Here is a 22,596-nt window from a genome sequence, read left to right as displayed (position 1 = left end):
ATCCCTACAGTAAAGCATGGTGGTGGCAGCCTCATGCTGTGAGGATGTTTTTTAGAGGGAGACTAGTCAGGGTCAAGGGAAAGATGCAGCAATGTACAGAAATGTCCTTGATGAAAACCTGCTCCAGAGCGCTCTTGAACTCAGACTGGGGTGACGGTTTATCTTCCAACAGGACAACAACCCTAAACACACAGCCAAGATAACAAAGGAGTGGCTACTCTGTGACTCTGTAAATGTCCTTGAGTGGCCCAGCCAGAGTCCAGACTTGAACATCTCTGGAGAGATCTGAAAATGGCTCCCCATCCAACTTGATGGAGCCTGAGAGGTTCTGCAAAGGAGAATGGGAGAAACTGGCCAAAAATAGGTGGCCAAGCTTGTAGCATCATAACATGATAGGTTCTTCAACAAAGTATTGAGCAAAGGCTGTGAACATTTTCTATTTCTTAGTAATGTGACTTTTTATGTTTATTTTATTTTAAATACATTTAAGATTTCAAACAAACTTCTTTCACTTTGTCATTATGGGGTTTTGTTTGTAGAATTGTAAGGAAAATAATGAACTTAATCCATTTTGGAATGAAACTATAACAAAATGTGAAAAAAGTGGAGCGCTGTGAATATTATCTGTATACACACAATAATACAACATATATATATATATACACACAATTATACATAAAATTTTACACACACACACACACACACACACACACACACACACACACACACACACACACACACACACACACACACACACACAACACACACACACACACACTAGATGTCACTGAGAAATCACCGAGCTGTTCTGTTAATGTGATGTATTTTTTAATCATTTTTGGAAGGAGTCTCCAGTATCGGTGCTTTGTAAATATTTGTAAATTTTGCAAGATCACCATTACAGAGGAGTTACGCTGGTGATGGAAACGAATGTTTCATGGACGTTTCTGTACCACGTAACTAGAAACGGATAAAAATTGGCACCTCACTGTGGTATAAGAGGAATAAAATGAAACAGGAAGTGGGATGATGATTATTTTCCCACAGAGGGAATATGGATTTTGTTCCCATGCTGTTGGTCACTGAACATTCAAAAATGTGCCTCCTTTGATGATCAGCCGCAGATCTGGAGGCAGAAGAAGCAGAAGTTTTGGCGCCCACTCTGTTGAACGTGACATAGCTGGCCTTCATCTGTCACTGATCATGTGCAGCTGATGGAACTGTATCAGTTTTACATCCGAAATATGTGCGCATGTACGCGCACATGCACACACTAACAAACAAACACCCAAACACACACCAAATACACGCACATATACCCACACCAAACAACTACATATACACACACACCAAATTAATTAACATATACACCAAACACACACTCAGCAAACAAACATCCAAACACATACACACATCAAACACACACACACCAAATACATGTACATATACCCACACCAAACAACTACATATACACACACACCAAATTAATTAACATATACACCAAACACACACACACAGCAAACAAACATCCAAACACATACACACATCAAACACACACACACACACACACACACACACACACACACACACACACACACACACACACACACACATATACCCACACCAAACAACTACATATACACACACACACACACACACACACACATACAGCAAATTAACAAACATATACACCAAACACACACACAGCAAACAAACTTCCAAACACAAACACACATCAAACACACACACACTAAATACACGCATATACTTCAAACAAAGACCTAAATCACAAACACACACAAACATACACATCAAATACACACGCACACACACACACACACACACACACACCAAAGAATTACACCACACACACAAACGTATCTCTTTGTTAGTCTGTTTATCTTCATCATCAGATACACTACTCTCCAGGAGAACGCCCTGAAATGAACCTAAAGTGAGCCCTACATGCAGCAGATAAACACGAGGTCAGCTTATCCTTAACACACTTTCTTTTCTGGAGTCTAAACAATTGCATTCCATTCAATTACAGTAAACGATCAACAAAAGTCAAGAAACCACATGATCCAACAACCAGTGTGTAAACGTGTGAGCGATTAGTGATGCTTGACCCAGTCACGTGATGGTGCATTGGCTGATGGGAAGCATAGTCCACGGCCATGATCTTGACTCCTTCTACCCAGAAAATATTTTGCAGCCTCTAGAAGCTTTAACTATACACTAGGGATTTTGTACAGAACCCAACTCTGAATATGTAAAACTATCTTTGTGCAAATGCTGTATGTTTTAGAGCTTATTTTAAAACCGTAGCGAGGATGAGCTGGAGTTCTAATGTGACCTGTAACTGAAGTATAATATAAGAGAAAGAGAACTAAAGAAAGAAAGATTTTTTGTAGCACTATTCATCCAAACTGTATTATAAACCTCTCGTAAAAGAGTAAAGGGATATAAATACCATTGTTTATTAAAAATGTAATAAACTTAAAAACGACACTGTTTGAAATATTCCAGTGAGATATTTGGGACACTGCTGGATATCAGAAAGACAAAAGTTAGAAACATTCGAAAGCAAACATTAAATTTGATGAAAACAAAACATCTTCAGCTGAATTAAATATATTCTCTGGCCCATGGCCTGGACAGCGAGCTCCTGGTGTATCTTAAAAAAAGCCCCTTAAAATTGGATGTGGTGGTCTTTCTTTCTTTCTTTCTTTCTTTCTTTCTTTCTTTCTTTCTTTCTTTCTTTCTTTCTTCAACACATTACAGTTTACATTTGTAAACTATAAAACACACAAACACATACTGTATTGTGCACACACACTGTATTGTACACACATACACAATTAAACATATTCTACACACACACATTTCTTTCTTTCATTCTTTCTTTTTTCAGTACTTATGACTCTAGAATTACATTTGTAAACTATACAACACACAAACACATACACACTTGTACACAATTATGTACACACACAAACACGCATCATTCTACACACTTATCAGTGAGTTCAAAGCTCCATGCGACAATCATTCAGAATTCACATATCAGTTGGTTTATGAAAAAAGACTTGAACTTGGACAAAAGCATCTAAGCAATTTCATCAATACGTAACACAGAACTGGTGATCACAATCAGATAACAACCCACTGAAGAGAGGAACATATTAAGAGGAAAATGTAGTTGTTGATAAAGTAAGGTATACAACAAATTAGTTTTGACTTTATAACTATAAATAGATGAAAAAAACGTACACCCTATGTGCAGAAGTATTGGGACACCTGACTTTTCAAATCATGTGGTTCTTCCCCAAACTGTTAGCACAACTTTAAAAGTGGTAGCATTAAATTTTTTCTTAATTTGAACTAGGAAACCTGTTCCAGCATCACAATGCCCCTGTGCACAAAGTCAGCTCCATGAAGATATATTTTACATGGGTTGGATATGATGGAACATCTCCTGCTATCTACCTGAATTTACTAACACCCTTGTGACTGAATGAGCACAAAATCTAGTGGAACATCTGCACAGAAGAGTGGATCTAATTATAAGAGCAAATTGAACCTCAATGTGAAAAGGATGTTCAAAGACCATATGGTTACGTGTCCACAAACCTTTGTCCATATAGTGCATTAGTAAATAAAGACTTTTGACACATTGTTGTATAAAATATCCCAGAGGCTACATCCTGATAACAGAAACATCCCAAGGGCTGATTCTTCTTTTGCAATAGCATGCTGTGTGTAATATTACAGTGTGTGTGTAATGTTCCAATGATTAAGAGACTCCTAGAAACCCTACCGTACTGAAGCTAGTGCCAGCTTAGTGCTTACAACCTCCCTTTTTAATTCCTGACATTCCTCCCTTGTGTTTTCTTTTCCCAAACTTGCCCGGATCTATACGGATCGATTAATGAAGTACGCTCCACATTCCTTCACTAATGAGCTGATCATATAGTGGGGTGGGGGGTGTTAGGGGGGTATTAATTTATGAGCTGCACACGCTCTGATGCGCCGTTTTTCCATTAGTGTACACATTAGGCAACAGGTCGATCGTCCACTCATTAACCACCACCTCTGAGTCGAGTCATTAACGCACGGGGGGGAAGGGGGATAAAAAGATGGAACAAAGGAGAGAAAAATAGAGAGATAGTTAAAAATTTTGAAAGATGGAAAAAAGGAGAGAGAGGTAGAGATAGTGAGAGTTAGAGAGATAGAAAGAGGGAGAGAGGGCTTTAGATATAGAGAGAGGGAACAGAGAAGAAGATATAGAGAGATAGAGTGGGGATAATTAAAAAGATAGAGAGAGGGGGAAAAAGAGAGGGGTAGAGAGGGAAAGAGAATTAGAAAGATAGAGTGGGGGAAAGAAGGTAAGTGAGATAAAGAGAACAAGTTTGAGAGACAGAGAGAGGGAAAGAAGGAGAAAGCGAGCTAGAGGTAGAGAGAGTTCTATCTCTGCTATCTATCTATCTATCTATCTATCTATCTATCTATCTATCTATCTATCTATCTATCTATCTATCTATCTATCTATCTATCTATCTATCTATCTATCTATCTATCTATCTATCTATCTATCTATCGGCATATCTTTCGTTCTTAATAAATAATAAATATCACTTCTGTGATTTTCTTTATAAGGACTTTCTTTATAAAGTGTGTGTGTGTGTGTGTGTGTGTGTAGAGACAGACTCAGGAATCCTAGATGCAACAGTAAAGTAGTGTAGAAGTGCAAATGAAGCTGAATGTAAATCTTGTGTGTGTGTGTGTGTGTGTGTGTGTGTGTGTGTGTGTGTGTGTGTGTGTGTGTGTGTGTGTGTTTGTGTGTGTGTGTGTGTGTGTGTGTGAGTGTGTGTGTTTAATAATCAGATTAGAAAGTGTCTCTGCAGCGTCCTGAGAGTTGATTAGGAGATGCACACACTTCCCTGAGAATCTCTACACATAATCCCAGAGGGATCAAAGTGCAGACGTGGGAACTGGTGAGAGAGGAAAAAAAAGAGGGAAAAAAAAAAATCAATGCAAAGCAACAAAACAATGTGGGGTCTGGAAACACAGCTGTTCAGAGACGCTGGCTCGGGCTCGGAGGCGTTCCTGAACTCCCCGCCAGATGTGAACGCAGCTCGCATCATTTCACAAAAAAACAACTTTACCCAGTCATGATGAACTGAAGAGTGTGTGTTCACTCTAAACGCCTGCAGAGCAAACAACATCTACACACCCAACAGCCGACACAGGAGTGTGTAGCGTCTATCACAAAGCTAAGACGCAAAAAAACTTTCTTCTCTTTGTGTTAATCCCAAAAGGTTCCTGAACGTGTCTCTTCATTAAACTGGAACTGGAACACCGTCTTTGTTCTCTACAAAACATCACTGCACAACATCAAAACACAACCTCATCAAATCAAATCATCACCTCAAAACATCATCACCACTACAATATCACTTAAAAACATCATCACCACTACAATATCACCTCAAAACATCATCATAAACAGAATATCACCTCAAAACATTATCACCACTACAATATCACCTCAAAACATCATCATAAACAGAATATCACCTCACAACATCAACACCACCACAATATCACCCCAAAACATCATCACCACCATAATATCACCTGACAACATCAACAACCACCACAGTATCACCTCAAAACATCATCATAAACAGAATATCACCTTACAACATCATCACCACCATAATATCGCCTCACAACATCATCATCATAAACAGAATATCACCTCACATCACCACTACAATATCACTTCAAAACATCATCATAAACAGAATATCACCTTAAAACATCATCACCACTACAATATCACCTCAAAACATCATTATAAACAGAATATCACCTCACAACATCAACACCACCACCACAATATTACCTCAAAACATCATCATAAACAGAATATCACCTCACAACATCAACACCACCACCAAAATATCACCTCACAACATCAACACCACCACAATATCACCTCAAAACATCATCATAAACAGAATATCACCTCACAACATCGACACCACCACAATATCGCCTTACAACATCAACACCACCACAATGTCACCTCAAAACATCATCATAAACAGAATATCACCTCACAACATCAACACCACCACAATATCGCCTCACATCATCATCATCATAAACAGAATATCACCTTACAACATCAACACCACCACAATATCGCCTCACATCATCATCATCATAAACAGAATATCACCTCACAACATCAACACCACCACCAAAATATCACCTCACAACATCGACACCACCACAATATCGCCTTACAACATCAACACCACCACAATGTCACCTCAAAACATCATCATAAACAGAATATCACCTCACAACATCAACACCACCACAATATCGCCTCACATCATCATCATCATAAACAGAATATCACCTTACAACATCAACACCACCACAATATCGCCTCACATCATCATCATCATAAACAGAATATCACCTCACAACATCAACACCACCACCAAAATATCACCTCACAACATCGACACCACCACAATATCGCCTTACAACATCAACACCACCACAATGTCACCTCAAAACATCATCATAAACAGAATATCACCTCACAACATCAACACCACCACAATATCGCCTCACATCATCATCATCATAAACAGAATATCACCTCAAAACATCATCACCACCACAATATCACCTCAAAACATAATCATAAACAGAATATCACCTCACAACATCAACACCACCACCAAAATATCACCTCACAACATCGACACCACCACAATATCACCTCAAAACATCATCATAAACAGAATATCATCTAACAACATCAACACCACCACCACAATATCGCCTCACAACATCAACACCACCACAATATCACCTCAAAACATCGTCATAAACAGAATATCACCTCACAACATCAACACCACCACAATATCGCCTCACATCATCATCATCATAAACAGAATATCACCTTACAACATCAACACCACCACAATATCGCCTCACATCATCATCATCATAAACAGAATATCACCTCACAACATCAACACCACCACCAAAATATCACCTCACAACATCGACACCACCACAATATCACCTCAAAACATCATCATAAACAGAATATCACCTCACAACATCAACACCACCACCAAAATATCACCTCACAACATCAACACCACCACAATATCACCTCAAAACATCATCATAAACAGAATATCACCTTACAACATCAACACCACCACAATATCGCCTCACATCATCATCATCATAAACAGAATATCATCTCAAAACATCATCACCACCACAATATCACCTCAAAACATAATCATAAACAGAATATCACCTCACAACATCAACACCACCACCAAAATATCACCTCACAACATCGACACCACCACAATATCACCTCAAAACATCATCATAAACAGAATATCACCTCACAACATCAACACCACCACCAAAATATCACCTCACAACATCGACACCACCACAATATCACCTCAAAACATCATCATAAACAGAATATCACCTCACAACATCAACACCACCACAATATCGCCTTACAACATCAACACCACCACAATATCACCTCAAAACATCGTCATAAACAGAATATCACCTCACAACATCAACACCACCACAATATCGCCTCACATCATCATCATCATAAACAGAATATCACCTTACAACATCAACACCACCACAATATCGCCTCACATCATCATCATCATTAACAGAATATCACCTCAAAACATCATCACCACTACAATATCACCTCACAACATCATCATAAATAGAATATAACCTCAAAACATCATCACCACTACAATATCGCCTCACAACATCATCATAAATAGAATATAACCTCAAAACATCATCACCACTACAATATCACCGTACAACATCATTATAAACAGAATATCACCCACATCAACACCACCACAATATCGCCTCACTAGAATCTCCTACATTCCCTCACATCACCTTACAACATTCACACAACACCTCAAAACATCAACACCACAATATCACCTCACAACATCTTCAAACATCACATCAAGTCAAGTTTATTTTTTATAGCTATTTCTCTTTATTTCAAACATCTTCACCACCACAATATCACCTCACAACATCTTCAAACATCATCAACACCACAATATCACCTCAAAACATCTTCAAACATCATCACCACCACAATATCAACACCACCACAATATCACCTCAAAACATCATCATAAACAGAATATCACCTCACAACATCATCACCACCATAATATCACCTTACAACATCAACACCACCACAATATCACCTCACAACATAATCATAAACAGAATATCACCTCACAACTTCCTCACAACATCAACACCACCACAATATCACCTCACAAGAATCCCACACATCCCCTCACATCACCTCACAACATCCACACAACACCTCAAAACATCAACAACACAATATCACCTCTTCATCACAATTAGGGATGTAACAGTAAACAAAATTCACGGATCGGTGTGTATTTCGGTTTTTAAATCACAGTTCGGTGCAATTTCAGGACAGTTGGGGGAAGAAATGCAGAACACAAAATTGCTTATAGTTTTTATTTAACGCAGTTTATATTATTATCGTTGATGATGTGAACATCATCAGGTTACATTTTTTAAACAATTAAAAATTATTATATTTTATAATATAAAAAATAATTAAACAAAATGGAAAATAGCATAATAAATCAAATGAAATTGATTAATCAAATTGATTAAATTGAGTAATCGATTAATCTCACACAAATTAAATTCAATAAATGAAAGAATTAAAATAAATAGTTTACATCTGTTAGACCCCATTTGGGAAATACAGATGTGTATGATATGTATGTTTCGTGTGTGTGTTTTACATTTAATATTTAATTTTCTAAAGATACCATCCTTCATTTATTCACTCCCTCCATATTCGGAATTGTCAGGATTTTCTCTTTTTAAGAGAGAATCTTAAAGCTTTACATAAAACACAAAACAAAATCTGAGTTTTAAAACGCACTACAAATCATATTTCCAGTAACGAAACGGTTTGGTATGAATACATGTACCGTTTCATCCCTAATCACAATATCACCTCAACTGTGTGTGTGCAAAAGGTATAAAAAAGCAATCTGTTTAATGTGTGTCCAAGTGTGTGTGTGTCCGTGAGTGTGTGCATGTGGGTGTGAATGTGTGTGCCGGTCCATGTGTGTGTCGGCGTATGTGTGTGTGGCATGGAGATACATCTGCATTGATTTAACCTATAGAGAGCATTTCTCAGCCCTTGCTTTCCGTCGAATCATCTGGATTTGCAGGAAGTGTGAAATCTTTCCATTCTTAAACCCACAGTGTCATTTTTGTCCATATATGGAAAGTTTGAATGGTGGGATGATAATCCACCTCTGCTAGCAATGTAAAAAAAGATGCTACATTTAGGAGATTAGCATTAGGCAGGGCTAGCATCCTTTTTTTTGACTGACAGGAGTCAGACTCTTGTTGTACCCCCATTTTTGGGGTTGTTTAAATGCTTTTCTGCTCAGCACGGATGTAAACAGTGGTTATTTCACCTCAAATTTTTGAATTTGTAACCCGGACGCTTTTTTCCGAAGTTTGTATCAAAAGTCCGGATGACACGGGCCAATCGGTAACCCAAAGCCAGTTTCACCTTCCCAATACCGTCAATTACCCGAAGAAACTTAATCCCATGCTAAGCCATAGCACTCGCCTCAGACCGGCGCTAAAAGCCCCTGATCTTCCGACTGACCCCTGTCTGGGAGCATGAGGAGAATTTACCTAGGACCCAGAGTGCGGCCTTGTGGGACCACTCAGGAGGTCGTCATGGTCAAGTGGGGATGAAGCATGAAGCAGCACAACAAATGATGACAGTCCTGCTGTGACTGACAAAACTGTGTGTGTGTGTGTGTGTGTGTGTGTGTGTGTGTGTGTGTGTGTGTGTGTGTGTGTGTGTTTGGGGGGAGGGGGGGAGTTGAGACAGGGTACAAAAAAAAACAGTGTTTGGTTCAGCTAAAGTGTTTCGCTACGCTCGGGATGGTTTAGAACACCCATGACCAACTAATACAACTTCTCAAAAGTGTCTCATGCACTAGCTGAAAAAAAGAAACACTTTAAATGTCACACTGTGTGATCAAAATCTGGTATTGGGACACAAAACATATGGGTGGGAAAAAATAAAAAAATTAATCTGGTATTGGGACACCAGATTTAATTTTTTCCCACCCATATGTTTTTTTTCCCCCCAAATTATAAATCAATTACATTTATTTCATTTGGCAGAAGCCCTTATCCAGAGCGACTTACAACTGAGCAGTTCTAATCCAGAGTCCAATGTCCTAACCACTGAGTTGCCACCTCCCTCAGAGGCACACAATTGTATAGAACGTCTTTGAATGCTGTGCCATGAAATTTTCCCTTCACTTCAGCGCCATGAATATCTGATTTCCATGTGTTTGGAATGGAAGATCTCCTGCTATAGATCTCTAACCCTTTTGAACACCTTTGGGATGAATTAGAACGGCACCTCAAGCCTCCTCACCTCACCTACATCAGTATCCAACTTTACTAACACCCTTGAGGAGCACAAATCTCTACAAAATTTAGTGGAACATCTTTCCAGAAGAGATGAGGACTAAATGTGGAATGGGACCTACAAAAGTAGGTAGCTGGTATCAAAAGTAGCTCTGGTGTCCACAAACATTTGTCCATACAGTGTATAATATTATATATATATATATATATATATATATATAAAGTCCCCTGACAGCATACTGTTTTCAGGAAGCCGTCTAGACGTTTGCGGTGAAATGTCTCTTCGAATCAAGGCCCATATTTACATATTCGGCATGGCACAAAAGCAGAACAGGCACAAGAACACGGAGGGTAAAGCTTTAAATCCTGAGCTAAGCTGCAGTGTTCGCGCTCAACACCACGCTGCTGCCATTTTCGGCTGGTTTTTGCGGTACGCGCTCGGAATTCTGTCTTTCCATCGGGGCCTGGTGTGTTTACTTTCTCCCGGCTACCAGCGTTTTGAGGCTGATTGAGATAACCCTATCGTACACTAGCGCGATGGACGGCTTAGTGTGGTAATGAAACCCAGGTGTGTGTGTGCGTGTGTGCGCGTGTGCGTGTGCGTGTGTGTTAGCGTTCGGGCCCCACAGAAGAGAGGGTGCAAAGTTGAACCATATGTAAAAAGCTGATAACTAGCCGGGAGTAAGGACACACTCTGTCCAATAGAGCAACATATGGAAAATTGTGGCGAGTTCTATAACCGTATATTTTGTCTCTAAAAGGGCTTATAATTACATTACTAGTTACACGGTTGTAAATCTTTTTTTTTTTCTTTCTTAAACCCCCCCCAACCCGCAATACCGATGAGCAATAAATGACGTGCGATATCACAGAGAAACTGTTTACAACAATGGAAAAAAACTTTTATACTAGAAATTTATGATTTTCATTTGGAGTCTGTATTCGGCTTACCAGACACGAGATGACGTCCGGGTCTTGTTGATAGTGAAAATATGAGCCTTTCAGTTTTTAATAGTGGCCTGTACGTGGAGCCGAGCTCGCTGTCTCCACAACACATCCGTTATCTGAAGTCCCACAGGCACATCTATATAAATAATACAAAGTAAAGGGGGGAAACACAGCAAGATCAACAGTTTCTTTACCTTATTATAAGACAAGAGAGAGAGAAAAAGGAGAGGAACTTTTTCAACATTCCTTTATTGTGACAGTTGTGATGTGTCCACCATTCTTATATCAAGTAACATGTAATTTTTGTTCAATATCTACTCAAGTGAGTTAAATGGATAAAAGGTAAATAAATAAATAAATCGATAGTTAAAAAGAGATATAAGAGAGAGAGAGAAAGAGAGAGAGAGAGAGAGAGAGAGAGAGAGAGAGAGAGAGAGAGACATGAAAGAGAAGTGAGAGTGAGGAAAAAAGTGAAAGTGAAAAAGAGAAAGAGTGAGAAAGAGAATAAGAGAGTGAGAAAGAGACAGTGAGAGGGTAAGTGAGATTGAGTGAGAGAGAGAAAGAGTCAAAGAGAGAGAGAATGAGAGATACAATGAGAAAAATTGTAAAACAGAGAGTGAGAGAATGTGTGAGAAAGAGAGAGAGTTAGAGAGAATGAGAGAGTGAGATCGTGAGAGAGAATAAGGGAGAGTGAGAAAAAGAGTGAAAAAGGCATAGAGAATGAGAGAGAGAGAAATTAAGAAAGTGCAAGAGTGAGAAACTGAGCGAATGACAGACAGTAAGAAAAAAGAAAGACTGAAAGAGTGAGATAAAGTGAGCAAATAGGAGACACAGTAAGAGAAAGTGTGAAAAAAGACAGAGAGAGAGAGAGAGAGAGAGAGAGAGAGAGAGAGAGAGAGAGAGAGAGAGAGAGAGACAGAAAGAGAGCAGTCTTTTTTTTTTAATTATATAGAAGCACTTTGTTTAGAATCTGAAGTAGACAATGTCCAATCAAAAACTATTCCCAAACATAATAATAATGATAATAATATTTAAAATAATAATAATAATAATGATAATAATAATAATAATTATTATTATAATTATTTTGTTATTATTATAATTATAATTATTATTATTATTATTATTATTATTATTATTATTATTATTATTATAATAGCTGTATTTCAGTCCAAATCAAAATGTAACATTTAAAAAAATCAGTCGTTACTTTTTATTTGTGTATAAAAACTTAACTGGTCAAACACACAGCAAACCACCAATCTCTGTTTTAAACTTCTTTCGGTCGGCACTTGGTGTATCTACTGATCACCAACATACAGTTCAGCGTCAGTTCAACAGCAAGCAGAACATTTAGAGAGGAATAAATGATGAAGAAACTCCAGACACACGTGACCTCATTTGTGCGATTTTATGGAAGTCGATGAAAAGGTTTTGGGCTCATGATCCTTTGAATAGAAATCAGTGAGTGTTTGACTCAATAATATTATTCTATGAGGTGATTAGGTAAAGAGTCGTGTGACAAAAATGATAATAGGAACATTATAGCCATAATAAATCATTGTACTTTGGATACCTGAATTCATTTGAAGGCAAATACATTTGTAGATTTACTCAAGTGAAAAATTAAAGGGACACTTTTACTGGATTTATATTTTACATGGATCTCTACTTTAACTCAAGTACATCGTTTGCGTACTTTGTCCACCAATACTAGTACTTCTTCTTCTTCTTCTTCTTTCGGCTTCTTCCATTAGGGGTCGCCACAGCGAATCATCCGTCTCCATACCCCTCCTGTCCTCTACATCTGCCTCTTTCACCCCAACTACCTGTATGCCTTCCCTCACCACATCCATAAACCTCCTCCTTGGTCTTCCTCTTTACCTCCTTCCTGGTTGGTCCATCCTCAGCATTCTCCTATTGATATACCCCATGTCCTTTCTCTGCACATGTCCAAACCATCTTAATCTTGCCTCCCTCACCTTGTCTCCAAAACGTCCTACATGCGCTGTCCCTCTAATAAACTAATTTCTAATCCTGTCCATCGTCGTCCCTCGCAACGAAAATCTCAACATCTTCAGCTCTGCTACCTCCAGCTCCACCTCCTGTCTTTCACTCAATGCCACTGTCTCTAAACAATCCAACATCTCAGGTCTCACCACAGTCCTATAAACACCACCACTACTACTACTACTACTACTACTAATAATATATTAATTAAATTTTCAAAACAGATTCTGAGAAGTCAATCTCACAGGTTCTAAACTTTCATTTCTCATCCATTACCAGGATTACAACTTTTGACACCTGAGCCCGATAATCCCTTGAAATGATGCGCGCAACATTTATATTAATATGACAGACCGATATCCGCTTACGGTCAGGCCTGGAACTCTCGCCGTCTGTATGTATCTGCGTCCAAATTCGAAATCGGGCCTGTGGAATTTTTGACTGATCTGTCCCAAATTGCTTAACATAGCAGAACAGACAAAAGCGTTTTATAGGGCTGTACGGGGGGAAAAGACCTTGATGATATCATGACTGAGAACACAGATGTCAATTTTTTCCACACACAGTTGCTGAAAGTAATGAACTACTGGAAAAGTGCAGGTTTGGTAAGTGTTTTAAAAATAAACCGCACTTCGATTGTGTTGACTTTCTGACCCGTTATTCGCTGGAGTTACCGGATGGTAGTTCGGGAGACTGAAGCATTGTTCACTATCTACTGAAATATTTACTGCCTGTAGGGTAATTCCCAGGCACTGAGTCCTGAAGACAGAGGAACTGTGCAGGGTACTGCCACACAGCATTCATCAGGGTAGATTATCAACACTACAAACACAGATACACACACACACACCCACACACACCCTGCTAATGAACTGGTGAGCGATGTTTATGAGGACTCGCTTACCAACCACACAGATCAGTAACAGATGCCTTCATGCATACGAGCGTGCGCTGGAGCCGATTCGACCACTGCACTGATTCCAGCCTATGAAAGCCTGGAATGTCATGGTGTTTCCTGATCTCTTCACCAGATTGCTCGCTATACCACCAATCTATGAACATATCTGCAGTGATATGCCATATAAAACATGCATGTTTGGCATATTACGATACAGCTTCATGTGGCTACCAGTCTTGCCTCTTAAAACGTCCTCAAGCACATCCTTTTTAAAAAATTTTTATTCAGGACAAATTTTACCACCATCGAAACAAGGTGCCGAAGAGACACAAGTCGTTCGCTAGAGCGAGCACATCGAGACCCTCACATTTGGCCAAGTGTGAGAATAACTGTCGACTGCGACCACGGGATGTGTACACATATGTAAGCGCGGCTTTTTGTTTGCATCTGGTCTCCTTATGCATGTTTTTCGAGAGGCTTCAGAGGAGGACGATGAGCATGAAAGGAAATTGCGATGAGCTTCTCGTCGGCGAATCTGCTCCGCATTACGCTGTGAGCAATATCAATCCGTACAAGCTGCCTCGACCTGCATGGGGTTCACCGCTGGCTCTCGAACACAGCTAAGCCTGGCAAACGGGGGGTGAGTAGAAATCATTAAAGTCCTCCTCTGATGAATGAAACATGGCAGTTATGCTAATTTCCAGTAATTTGCAAAACCTCACTTGCCTCGTTGCCATTCCTAGAGGTTTGAGTGGAATCATATTGGATTCTAGTTATGGAGCCGGTGCAGCCCGAAAGCTCCTTGCTAAACCGTTTCAGTCAAACTCATTCCAATCTTTGAAAGCATGCAATTGTTTACTTTTTAGACAAAATGAGTAACCTTAGGACAATCCTGGACAACACTCAGGTGCATTTCCTAGCATGACTTTCCCTACATCATCTAGACGGCTTTACAAGTTGAAGATGCTCAAGTGTTCCACTCCACTGGTTTCCGGAATCCGATTTATGGCACCGATGCTTGAGTACTAAGGTAAAACTGAATTCCTTCTTGGGTCTACCTGAAAGTTCTAATCAAACCCCACCCTGGACCATGCTTCCTTTGAGCCTGTATCATCATCGTAGGTTGACTGATGGCTCCTGATGGAAACCTAGAGATAAAAGTGTGTCCATGTTGCCCATGATGGACTGGTGTCCCGCCTTGTGTCTAGTTTTTCTGAGCTAACGCTCCACATTTACTGCAACCAGGATAAAGTAGTGACTGTCAAACTGCGGTCCCATCCCTCCTTTGTGTTTTCCAGCCTTGCTGGATATACTCTGGATCTCCCACACCCCAAATCGGGATAAAGCCTTTACTGGGAAAGAATTTGTATCAATGATGCATCAGCAGAAGGACAAGCTCTGTTGCCGTTGTGATTGTTGTGTACAGCTTGAGGAACTCTTTTTTTTTTTTTTTTACTATGAACCATCATGTCCACATGCTTTATATTTCAGATTGACAGCTTGAATTGCATGCACATGCTTACGAGTCCTCTTTGCTTAATTTGAAGACTCTGGACTGGACTTCCCTTCAGAATCTCCTTCCCAGAACATCTTCATTCACCCCATCAGGATAAACAAATTATCCAAATGAAAAGCAAAAGCCATCCTTGCCTTGCCCACATCTGCTTACGGAGTGCCTCAATTCCAGAGCACAACTCTTTTTTTTTCGTAGCCATGAGAGAATAATAATGGGGTGGAATTTGTGTCAGCCCGGCTCAGAAAAATAAGATATCATGTCTTTCCATCGGCCCGATGTCAGCCGCTCAGATTCGAACCCGAACGCGTCATCCCCGTGCAGCATCCTAAAAACTGGGGTTCAGCCAAAGTTCAGATGTCTGCAACCACCAAACAGCTTTCACTTTCCCTCGACTTTTCTCTCTGTAAAGGGGCAAAAAAAACGATGCCTCCTTGCACATTCGATTAGTCAATGAGCCAATGATTTCTTTTACAACATCAGCCACATGTGTAGTAGGACATCCATCTCCCGGATTTCATCATGCGCCATGTAAATAACCTCATCCATAACTGGAAGAAGGAGTCTGTCAAACAGTCACATTCGGGTATTAATCTAATCTTGAGCGATGCCGGGAGAAGTTTGGTTAGCTAACAGGAACCTCTGCGTACATATACAACACAGGAATCATTAATAACATGATATGATATTACTTGGCTCTCTGTGATGTCATTCGTTTGTTATCCAGGGCAGGATTTCATCTTTTAGACCCATGAGAGGATGAGATATATTTTTTAATACCTGCTTGTCATGTCAAATGGTGGCAATAGAGTGGGAATGAAAAGGTTTTGGAGATCAAATACATCATATAATACACTTCTTGGTCAATAGGAATGGGGTGGCCAGGTTCAGATCAAAAGGCTTTATTGTGGTGGCAGTTGAGGTTGGGGCTGAATCTTTACCTCTGAGAACATCATTATTGGGCTTTTGATTAGATTAATGTAACGATATTTGGTACGTTGTTATAATGATATGTTTACATTTACAGTACACTGATCTCATTTATGCAACTGAGGAGCTATATGGGGATTAAGGGCCTTACTCAGGGGCCCAGGAGTGGCAGCTTGGTGTGGTTTGGATTTGAACTCATGACCTTTAAAGACAAAGGCCAATGCCTTAACCAGAACAAGAAATAGTCGCTTTAGGGTAGAATCAAGACTCAAAGTGGAAAAAAAAAAAAAAATTCTCATGCAACATGAAGGTTTATAAAACCTATATGAAATATTTGCTGATATTTTGCGCTTAAATAGTTTGAAAGTAACAAGGTCGAATTCTTATTTTTTTACCAAAGAATTAGCAAATATTTAAAATGTGGCTAACTAGCAGGCATGCTAAGAGTATGACAACACTAAGGACAATGATACAATGATTTTTTTCATATTGTATGTATATATATATATATATATATATATATATATATATATATATATATATATATATATATATATATATATATATAAACATCATAAATATAAAGGACTGTACTAGTGAATAAAATGTAGATGTCATCACTTTGTTTTTACACGTATCAATAATAGAATATAAGTAAAGAAGCAATTGCTAAACTTCAGTGAGAACACAAGAGGGGTAAAGCCACAGCAGTGAGAACTCTCTGGATCGCAGTTGCTCAATCCCTGGAACATGCTTTCAATTTTCTTGAATCAAACACATCAATAAAAACAACATATCAGCATCCACATTGATACTGTTATTGCGAAAGGATGAGAAAAGGCTTTAATATCGGTCAGGGTCGGCGAACGAGGAGATCGGGTTCTCCAGACGTAGGCCTGCTATGTTTAATGTCGGATCAAACAGACCACGGTAATACCTACGCATACTGCTCACTGACATTTGTACACTGATGGGGTTTTCTTTCTTTTTTTTGTCCAAGTTTGTTCAAAGTGCAGGCGAAATTCCAGCACGGAGCTGGTTTCTATAGAAAGCCTGTCGGTTTGTCCTAGGGCAAGTAGCACGGTGCGTTCATGGGGCCATCGGGGTTAACACAAAGTCAAATTCAATCAAACTCCTGTCTTGGAATTCTCTCTATTTTTGCAGGAACGTTAGAAGAACATGGAGATTTCCTTGTCAGTCCTAAGGAGACTCTGCAAAATCCCATTTCCCTATTTGTTGTATATTAATTGCTTTACACTTTTATTTTGGAAACAGAAAGATCGTCAACGTGGATCAATTGAGGTCCAGGGAAAGTGCAGAGTCGGGTTACGCACCTGCTTCATTTGATTTTCTGAGCTCTGCATTCAGGAGCTACTGAGATGATATCTAATATATCATAGAAACTGATATGGAGAACATTACATACAAGTTCTGTACAATTCGATTAGCTCTAATCAACACCTTGTGACCAATCGCAATTCAGATTTTAAAGGGTTACATTTCCATCCTTAACCTACGAATGCACTCCGAAAAAAGGATTCCTTTCCCAAAAAAAAAAAAATTAAATATATATCTTCGCAGTCAAACTTCACAACATGAAGGCTCTGGCTTCTATAAAGACATTGTCTAATATTACAGTTTAAATCTTGTGGCTTTTCCTGGGAACAACTTATGAAGTCCTAAAAGTCACTTGGTTATGAGCGGGCACAGCAGGTCCAGGGCTTCGGAAACACGGATTGAAACACAATCCAAGAGCTGACTATCCTCCAAATAATAAGGCGCTGTCAAGATGGAATGATAACACCATAACTCGCCTGAGCTTCCCGAGGAGCGTTCTGCAAAAAAAAAGAAAATACTTTTTTTGCCAATGCGCGCATCTTTTGTAATTTGCCCGGGATTCGTATCATGGCGGAAAATTAAACCTTTCGGTGCAACATCTGGTTTGGAGCCCTTCAGCCTCTGGATGGACAGAGAGTCCTTCGCTGTACGCAACAGAAGATGGAAAGAATTATTCGATGTAACGAAGAACTTCGGCAACACTGTTGGTTTAAGCTAAATCAATTTTGTGGCTCACAGGGGTTCCAATTGGCTGCGAGGACCATCGATCACGCCGCTGGTGCGTTTTCCATTCGATCGAAGACAGAAGAGACAGACGAAAACAATAAGAAAACGTATATATGTTTAGTCTAAGCACCCGAGGAGCTTTAGAGGAACAGATCAAAAGCCGCACCATGGAGCCAAAAGCAACAATTAAACATCTTCTTGATCAGCGTGTCATCCGTGTTTATTGAGTTTGAGAGTCGGCTCCGGGTCAGACCGAATCTGGCACTAGATTGAAAGCGTGAATTTGTTGGACAGCTGTTTAAGGGTACAGCGGTGGCCTGCGTGCAATATGTGACCATCTCTGGCCCCGGGGGGACGAACTAGAAATGCGAAACATCTCTCTTATCAGCAGAAGTGTTTGTTTGAATGGAGCCTTGGTGCATTTGTGGCCCAGGGTGGAGTTCTGATGGCAGGTGAGAACAAATCAGAAACCAGTGTGCAAGAAAACCAAGTGAATCAAATATGCTGTTGATTGATTGATTGATTGATTGATTGATTGATTGATTGATTGATTGATTGATTGATTCTTTCTTTCTTTCTTTCTTTCTTTCTTTCTTTCTTTCTTTCTTTCTTTCACACCATCTCCATGCTCAACTGGTTAAGGCTCTGGGTTACTGACTGAAAGGTTGGGTGTTTAAGCCCAAGTATCTGGTAAGCTGCCACTCTTGGGCCCCTTGAGGAAGGCCCTTAACCCTCTGTGCTCCAGGGCGATGTATCATGGTCAAGCAAGGTGTTACAGAAACACCTAAGAATGGCAATAGATCATATTTTTGAGGTAAAAGAACAAACACATTTTTATTTTATTTTTTTGGAGATCATTCTGCTTCTCTGAAGTTTTCTGTTCATATTCGTGACTAGTGCTAAAATTGTTTGCCAACAAATCAACTAGAAGGTAATTTATTTCCATTAGCTGGTTCCATTAGTGTTCACATGCTAATGTTTGAGCTAGCAAAAATGCTTTCGTGACTTATTGCACTGCAATTCTTACTCTTTTGTTTTTTACACACTGCTTTTAACTCCCTGAGGAATGTAATGTCGAAGCTGGACACAGAAGATCTTCCCAGTGCCAAGCTAACCGGGGCTTTAGCCTGCTAGCGGAGATATTCATTAGCGCAGTACGCGGGGGTTCGACTCACTTCAGGAGTCATTAATCACAGCTCTTAGCACTGCACTGCAGCTGCTAATAATCATAACGCAGGCGCTCCGAAAGACAGTGCGATACCCGATATCTTCTCTTTCACCTGCTCGCTAGTGGCAGAGTTCCTCTTGTTCCTTTTTCAGATGCCAAACCCAAACACACACACACACACACACACAGGCACTGCTTTGTTCTTTTATCCTACCAATGTAAAGTCGATACTCTTGCATGTTTTTGAGGCCCTTATTTCTGCTAGTTATTTATTTCTGCTAGTTATTTATTTCTCCCTCACGCCGTGATTAGCAAGAAACAGAACCCGAGAGAGAGCGAGAGAGAGAGAGATTTTTCCACCGCTTGTCATGTCAGATCAGAGGAACATCTTCCCTGACGCTTCGCTAATGACGAGTCTCCATGTCTCCGCTGTTTCTGGCTGTCATTCCTTAATAAGCGGCGAGGCTGGAGCCAGCTAGCTCGCCCGCTTAGCGATATAAGGTCAGGCTGTCATCGCTAGTCCTTTCCGAAGCTCTAACATTCAAGGAATAACCTCAAAACCGCATCGGAAAAAAGAAAGAATAACAGGTGGAATTCTGTTTTATGATTGGTAGGACAGTAATTACTCGTTATGGTTGCTATAGTAACAGGGGATGTATAATCCCTATAAACAAATGAAATATGGTGGACAGAGGTTTATTTTAGTGTTTAAGGAAGGAGACTACAGTGGTTAAAATTTTTTAGGACATCGCCAGGACAGTTAACGCTTCAAGGTTTTTATCGGTGACGGTATTTTTTTTTTGTTTTGTTTAAATATTAGTGGTTATTAGAGGTAAATACATCGAATTATTTAACAAAACAACAATTGATTAGCGTTTGATTTCTTAGCCCCTTTGCCGTGGTTCGTCTAATCGAATGTATTTATTAATTATTTATCAAAAGGCAAACAAAAAATTTTTTTTTTAATTGTTTTTTCTTTTTTTTTAAGTAAATGATAAACATTTGAATGTGAAAACTTTTTTCCTGAGTCTGTTTTGTAAAACAAATTTAACTACTGAACGAATCACGAAACAAATGCCTTATTACTCACATAACAAATTTACACGCTTCACAAAATAAAACGATTCAAACTTAGTTTTTTTTTTTTTTTTTTTTTTTATAAAACATTGCTAGCACTTTGGTGCAACAAAAATAAAAAAGGTTATTGCTGCAGAATAATCGACTAGTATTTGATGTACAGATAACTTTTATACACAGCGGTGTGTATGTTACAATCTTGTGTTTCCAAAATGGACAATGCGAAAGCTAGCCGCGTGGAGTTTAATACGCTACGACGTTACATAACACAATCTGTCAATTATGCTGTCCGGCCCATTAAAGCGCACCGGAGTGTAGACGGACGATGACAAAGGAACACTTCTGATTTTCAATTTCTGCTGTGTACAAACGTACAAACGCATGAAGGAATCCGTGTTGAAATTTAATTTGAGGCGAGGAAGCGTTTCTGCTTAAATGAATTACGCAAATTGGTCGCGGTCGCACTTTGCTTCAGCCCTGATGCCCCCGACGCTGTCTCTGCGACTGTCATGGAGACTAAGGACGGAAATGCTCGTGGCAGGTCGTGTCGTCCGTCATCTCATCGCAGCGACACGTCTGTACGATTTGTACCGTGCTAAACTGTTCGGGAGAAAAAGGTTTGAATATTTTTCAAGCGTCTGGATCCATTCCAATAAATTCTGGTCTGTGGTATTTAGGATATTTAAGACGAGACACAACAAATGAAGCAGTGGGAGGTGGTAGCTCAGTGGTTAAGGCATCGGACTTTAATTTAAAAGGTTGCAAGTTCAAATCTTAGCACCACTGCTGGGCCCTTAAACAAGGCCCTCAAGGGTTGTTGTCTGAATGCTGTCGTGCATTTGTTTGGAACCTTCATCATCAGTTTATCATCTCATCTTTTTTTGACTCAACAGGAAGAAAACAGGCAGCAGGAAGTGAATCATGTGCTTTTAAGCAAATTTTGATTACCGTGATTTGTGCTCCTTCTATATGAACCCCAGTGTTTCTGAAGCTTCCATACAGCTGTAAAAAATGTAGAAGAAAATACTGTTAAACTTTTATTACACTTTAAACCATAAGCAAGAAAATCCACGGGTCCTCACTTCGCAGGGGTCCGATCACGTCTCGTACGTTTTTTTTTTCCCGTTATGTTAATAAACGCTGGTCCCCAGATCCTCTTCTTATTCGCAGCCTCTGAGACGATAATCCCGGGAACGTCGAAGCAATAATTAAAGAAAGGTGGAGGAGAGAAGATGGATGGCTCGACTATCTCATCCGTGCCTGTCCGTATCTTCTGGGAGACGAGTAATCTGTTCCCAAGCTCATTTCAGGAGCTCTGCTAGCTCTGCATAAAAGTCAATAATAAAATAAAATGTAATTATGCCATTGTAACACCTCTCTCTCTCTCTCTCTCTCTCTCTT

At 39.5% G+C, this 22,596-nt stretch overlaps 1 long non-coding RNA gene across 1 annotated transcript in view; it reads right to left on the bottom strand.

The window, feature by feature from the left end:
- LOC310715831 overlaps nucleotides 1-22,216 on the bottom strand; it is a 31,856-nt gene extending 9,640 nt beyond the window's left edge. The window contains exons 1-2 of the long non-coding RNA XR_014530406.1: nucleotides 22,144-22,216; nucleotides 11,539-11,671 (exon numbers count right to left, since the gene is read on the bottom strand). This is a non-coding gene — a long non-coding RNA (uncharacterized lncRNA). The remainder of the gene's footprint in view (nucleotides 1-11,538; nucleotides 11,672-22,143) is intronic.
- Between the last annotated feature and the right edge of the window lie 380 nt (nucleotides 22,217-22,596).

The sequence above is a fragment of the Silurus aristotelis genome (genome assembly GCF_946808225.1).
Source record: "Silurus aristotelis genome assembly, chromosome: 20".
In the NCBI taxonomy this organism is placed as follows: domain Eukaryota; kingdom Metazoa; phylum Chordata; class Actinopteri; order Siluriformes; family Siluridae; genus Silurus; species Silurus aristotelis.
The sequence above is the reverse complement of the archived record's forward strand: the minus strand, read 5'-3'. Positions and strand labels throughout refer to the sequence as shown.